Raw genomic sequence first — 6983 nt, 5'->3', positions numbered from 1 at the left:
TGTTATTCTTTTTCTATTTTTATGTCATCTGAAAGCTTGAACTTTCCAGTTTTCAAAAATATATCAGTTTTGTCTTTATTATGTTTGGTTAATTAATTAGCTGAGTTTTATTGACCAGAAGCATCCTTTCTTTAAACCGAAAGTGCAGTTTTGGAAGTGTCCATCCGTCATTCTATTACCGCCAGGTCATCATGGCATCGTCAATTTAAGGCAACTGGTACCGTGAGTAAGGGTAATAGTAGTGGACGCCCAAGCGTTTCTAATGAAACAGTGGAACCTCTGGGGACGAGTCAGACGAACTGTATAGGTGCAGGAATGTGAATTTGTTTGCTGCAGTGTCTAAATCAAAGGTGTACGGCTCCTTTTTTTCACGGGAATAACTGTGACCGATATGTCATTCCTCGATATGACGCAGCAATGGTTGTTTTCTAAGTGACTGAGGATTCCAATAACTTCATATTCCAACTTGACGGGGCAACGCTCCATTGGCGCACTGATGTGCGTCGCTACTTGAACACAACTCCTTCGCCGTTGGATTGGGTGATGCGCTGAAGGTGATTTAGCGTTGTTACAGTGGCCTCCTAGATCCTCCGACCGTTTGGTCTCTGATTTTTTTCTTTGGGGGTGTGTAAAAGACATAGTGTACGTGCCACCACTACCAGCAACTTTGGTTAAGCTCAAGGATCGCATTACAAATGCATTTATGACCATTGTCAGGGATATGCTACTGCGTGTAGCGTATCGCATTGTTGTGTGTCGTGTAACGAGAAGAAAACACATCGAACACTTGTGAAGGTATGTCCGAAACTTGGACCGTTTCTGTTTATTTTGATTTATTTTTTTATGCAGCCGCTTAAAACCGGATGAATAATTTGTAATTGCCCTGTATGAAGACGCGGTGGGAAATAAATCGGACGTCGTTTAGATTTCGGCAAAGAAGAACAAATGACACGAAATTTGATGCACCAAAATTATAAGTAATTTTGATAATATTAGTTATATGAGAATTAAATTAGAATTTTAAACTTATAGGTCTTCATCGAAGAACTTGTTTAAATATGAAGACGCGTTGGAAAATAAATCGGACGTCGTTTAGGTTTAGGCAAAGAAAAAGAAATGATTCGGAATTTAGTGCACAAAAATATATTTAGTAATGTTGATAATATTAATTACGGGAGAGTTGGATTAGAATTTTTACATTATGTGAAGTAAAGAATATTAATATAAAACTAAAAGTCACTTTTATTCTCAGAAAAAATCATAGTATATTGTAGATAATTTAATACTTTACAAACTCTACTAAATTATACAAATACTTGCATGCTAACGATTTTAAAAATCAAATCTTTTTTCGTTGATTATAATCAGATTATAATTATCAGATAGAAATAATAATAATGCAAAATTTATTCCAAACAACAATGTAAGTTTACTATCTCAACAACAGGATTTGCTCTCCACACAGTAAGACAGCGTTCGTTATTGTACTCCACAAACGACAATGACAATTTACTTGGACTATTACGAACAACAATGAACTGTTAATTTTAACTAATATTCACAAAGCACTATTTACAACACAGAACTGTCAGTTCTCAGTTCACAGTTCTTCTAGCTCAGTCACTCACGTTCACAGTATCTCGAACTCAGGTCCCTCCAACTGCGGTCCACTGCACTCGAACTCAGGCCTTCTAATGCTCACACAGTTGCGGACGCACCCTCAAGTCGAACTCCGGTACACAAGACTGGCTGGCTTGCTCTGTTCACTGGCTTACTGACTGAACTAATCATGAATGAATCTGTCGTTCATTCGCGTCCGTAATTTATAACCACAGCGACGTAACCGAGAAAGTTCGAGTTCGCGATTTTTCCACTTCGACGGACTTCTCGGCCTCTCTAGGCAAGCAGAAGATGCGCGCGCAACCTCCCCTCGCCGCGTCGCCGTAATACACCCCCTCTACCCTATCAGCATGCAGATGCTCCCTGTACCAGCGTTTCATCTGCCGCGCGCGCTGTCGGACACGTGTGCAGCTGTCAAATTGCTCCCTACTTATGGCTGCTCGTACCGGGCAGTTCCTTGGTAGGCTGCTAATCGGTCCAGATGCACCACCATCATCTTCCCTCGAGGTTGTCGCTGGACGCGGTACACCACGTCGTTGATCCGGGTCATCACGCGGTATGGTCCATCCCAGGCACGCTGCAGCTTTGGTGATTTTCCTTTGGTCCTGGTAGGTCGATACAGCCACATCAGGTCGCCCTCCTGGAATCCTGCAGAGTTGGCTAATCTGTCGTAGCGCACTTTCATCCTGTCGCTGGCCATCTTGAGGTGCTCTCTGGCCAGATGGTGAACTCCATTCAACTTTTCGGTCAGTTCTGCCACATAGTCAGTCGCTGGCTGGTCGGCCCTGGGTGGCGTGCCAAACAGCAGATCACAGGGCAGGCGCAGCTCTCTCCCGAAGACCATGTTTGCCGGTGTCATCCCTGTTGTATCGTGGACCGACGCTCTGTAGGCCAAGAGGAACAGTGGAACTCTGGCATCCCAGTCTCGCAGATGGTTGGACACCACCTTCCGCAGGTGCTCTCCACGATTTTGATGTATCGTTCCACCATGCCGTCGGCCTGCGGGTGATGGGGAGTAGTCCTGGTTTTATGCACCCCCAGACGCTCGAGCAATTCTCCCATCAGGTTGTATTCGAAGTTGCGCCCCTGATCACTATGCAATTCCCGGGGCACTCCGAATCGGCAGATGAAGTTGTCAAGCAGCGCGTCTGACACCGTTGAAGCCTCTTGGTTGGGAATCGCGTACACCTCTGGCCATTTTGTGAAGTAATCCACGGCGACTAGCAGGTAGCGGTTCCCGCGATCCGTGACCGGGAACGGTCCAGCAACGTCGATGGCGATCCTCTCAAAAGGAGCTCCCACGTTGTACTGCTGCATGGCTCCCCTGCTGCGTGTCCTTGGTCCGCGACTGGCTGCACAGGTGTCGCATCTTCGGCACCATTGTTCCGTGTCGATTCTCTGATGCAACCAGTAGAACCTCTGCCTTAACTTGTCCAGCCTCTTGTTGGCTCCCAGGTGGCCTCCAGTCACTCCATCATGAGTCTCCTCCAGCACTTCCTTCACCTTGCTCCTGGGCAGGACAAGTTGTTCAATGCGAGTCCTTCCATCGGACGACTCCCAAATCCTCTTCAGGATACCGTCTTTGACAGTGAAGGATTCCCACTGGGCCCAGTAGCTCTTGTAAGTGGTGCTACGGTTGGCGATATCGGCCCACACTGGTCTCTGGCCGGACTCCACATCACGCAGTAGCTGTCCAATGTTTGGGTCCTCCAGCTGCTCCCTCCTTAAGGCGGCGCTATCCCATCCTGGGCTCGGCTGGGCGGCAATTGCTCGGACTGCGTAGCCGCCATCCCGCTCTTCTACTTTCAGGCAGTGTTTGCAGCCATCCGGGCATGGGCATCAGCGTTGGAATGTTTCTTCCCTTGTCGGTGTTCAGAGGTGAAGTTGTACTCCTGCAGACGTTGAACCCAACGGGCGGTCTGCCCCTCCAGATTCTTGAAGCCCAATGGCCAGGTGAGTGCAGAATTGTCTGTCCTCAGATGGAATTCGTGGCCATACAAATATTTGTGGAAATGCTTCAGGGCTTCCACAATGGCAAGAAGTTCTCTACGTGTCACACAGTAGTTTCTCTCAGCCTTGGATAATGTTCGGCTGAAGTAGGCAATCAGCCTCTCTTGTCCATCCTGTTCCTGAGTGAGTACTCCGCCGATGCCTACGTTGCTAGCGTCCGTGTCGAGCGTGAACTTCCTTCCAGGGATGGGATATCCCAATACAGGAGCAGTGCAGAGCGCCTCTTTCAGTGACTGGAAGGATGACTCCGCTTCGTCCGTCCATTGGAATTGTCGTTTCTCCTCGGTAAGCTAGAGGCTTAGCGATGTTGGCGTTCCCAGCTACGAACCTTCTGTAATAAGTGCAGAGGCCGAGAAAGCGGCGCAACTCCTGCTTGCCCCTCGGTCTCGGCCATCCTCTGACAGCTTGTAGCTTCTCCGGGTCCGTGGCCACTCCGTTGGTCCCTACTATGTGCCCCAAGTAGCTGACCTTCTTCTGGAACAGATGACATTTCTTCGGGTTCAACTTCAGCCTGGCTTGTCTCAGTGTCTCGAACACTTTCCTCAGGTTCGACAATTGTTCGCCGAATGTCTTGCCGACCACGATGACGTCATCAAGGTACAGCAAACAGGTGTCGTATGTCAGGCCTCTCATTACGGACTCCATTAGTCTCTGGAATGTAGCTGGGGCATTGCAGAGGCCGAACGGCATAACGGTGAACTGCCATAGTCTCTGGCCTGTAGAGAATGCCGTTTTCTCCTTGTCCTCCGGATGTAGCGCCACCTGCCAGTATCCTGACTTGAGATCCCACTTCTGACACCGGTGTAAAATTTATTCCAAACAACAATGTAATTTAATTATCTCAACAATAGGATTTGCTCTCCACACAGTAAGACAGCGTTCGTTATTGTACTCCACAAACGACAATGACAATTTACTTGGCCTATTACGAACAACAATGAACTGTTAACCTTAACTAATATTACAAAGCACTATTTACAACACAGAACTGTCAGTTCTCAGTTTACAGTTCTTCTAGCTCAGTCACTCAAGTTCACATTATCTCGAACTCAGGTCCCTCCAACTGCGGTCCACTGCACCCGAACTCAGGTACCTCCAACTGCGGTCCACTGCACTCGAACTCAGGCCTTCTAATGCTCACACAGTTGCAGACGCACCCTCAAGTCGAACTCCGGTACACAATACTGGCTGGCTTACTCTGTTCACTGGCTTACTGACTGAACTAATCATGAATGAATCTGTCGTTCATTCGCGTCCGTAATTTATAACCACAGCGACGTAAACGAGAAAGTTCGAGTTCGCGATTTTTCCACTTCGACGGACTTCTCGGCCTCTCTAGGCAAGCAGAAGATGCGCGCGCAACCTCCCCTCGCCGCGTCGCCCTTTCTCCTCTCTTCTCTCCGCCATAGTACATGTCCCAGGAAGCAGATGCCTCTCCTCCGTCGGTCGTGAGATCGAATCTCACGTGGCCGTCACAATAATAATAATAATAATAATAATAATAATAATAATAATAATAATAATAATAGTAACAATAATATGAGTAATTTAACGCATTCTTTATAGCTACCCTACACAGTGTCGAAATAAATTGATAAAACTAGACATAGGATTGAGGTTATGATAACATAGGCAAAACTTGCGAAAAAAAAAAAGGAAATAATATAACAAAAGCATAATTAATGAATTCTTGGAAATTTCCATCTTATAAATCCATTTCAACCCTTAAACGTAACTCCATCGTAGTAAACAAATGTCTTTTTAGTGTTTGTTCACACAAACTATAACGCTAAGTGAGGCACAAGGTTGGTCTTCAAATAACTTAAATCTTACTAGCTTTTGGCTGAGTTAGGACTAAAGTGTAAGTTAAGTTGTGATTGAATAGAAGTTCTGCATTTTCTACCCACTTAAGTCGGATGTAAGTGAAAGTGAAGTTCAAGTAACGTTTCTGTCAGGGTTAGACGAACTACTCCACGAGCAAAGTATACGAACCTCGATCCGAAACTGCACTTTCCTTTACAAAAAGTAAAACTAAAATTATCTTCATAGATTAAATTATTTCTCTACTCACTCTGTCACGTATAATACATACATACATACATACATACATACATACATACATACATACATACATACATACATACAGTAACATTGTGATGCACCTGTAGACTGTTGTCAAAGAGCTGCGATAAATTTGCACCTATATTTGCGAACTGTTTGTGAAGACTTATGGATTCAGTAATTTGTTATGATCTGTGGCCGATAATGGTAATGTAAACTTTGGACACCAAAGAAGAAAAATCGATTATGAAATTATACTCTTTTTATCTGAGTGGACTCATTCACGTTGCATCATTGACCTCGAGTTCTAACAGTGTATCTGATTTCTCAACACACTATTGCAATAATCTGATACGAAAGGAAATGACATCATGAACAGGTAGTGTCGTTCACAATACAGTAATATTTCAAATTGTTTGTGTTATAATGTGAAATAATTTTTATCAAGCATTATTGTCAAGTATACCTGTGAAGAAATATTGTTTAACATGATTGCCGAAACATAAATTTCCTAATAGAACATTATGTAACGAGCCTATAATGGTAGTAATTAAGACGCGAGTATGTTTGTTTATGAAACGAGCGCAAACGAGTTTCATAATTTTCATACGAGCGTCTTAATTACCATTATAGGCAAGTTTCATACGACTTTTTATGCTCGACCATATTTCTAACTTGAAATTATTCATAAGTATTCATGTTATAGTTATGTAAGTGAGGAACGGAACTGACCTTATAAATTGTGAGATGTGCGCAGACGCGAAAGTATTGATTTTTTTCCGAGGAACGAATGTCATTGACCTTGATATAATCTAGAGAATAACATGAACATTAATTTTGATATAACCTGGAAATTGATTTAGAATTAAAAAACGAGATGACAAATTGAATTTATTTGAATATTATTTACAATTAACGCTAATTATTGTAGTAACAGAACATAACCTTCTGCGACAGTATTGGATTTCCACCCTCCGTGACGTTTCTCTAGTTGTCTTTCGATTGCATATCCGAGAATAATCGATACTTTCGCTTTTATAATGCTACAATGGTGATTTCTCATTGGCTGAACAAGTGAACTATAATGGATAGTGTACTTTAATGAGGTGCATTAAAGGGCTACTACCAGGTATATAATTACTACATTTCGGCATGGTCGAGCATAAATAAATAATTATCTTATTGAAGCTATGTATAACCTAGTATTAACATTATATTACTCTATTAACTTATTCCCTGTACAATAGGGTGGAGTGAAAATATGAAGTTCATGGAATCAAAATGTAATACCA

This window comes from Periplaneta americana, chromosome 1, assembly GCF_040183065.1.
Source record: "Periplaneta americana isolate PAMFEO1 chromosome 1, P.americana_PAMFEO1_priV1, whole genome shotgun sequence".
Classification (NCBI taxonomy): Eukaryota; Metazoa; Arthropoda; class Insecta; order Blattodea; family Blattidae; genus Periplaneta; species Periplaneta americana.
This window is presented reverse-complemented; position numbering follows the sequence as displayed.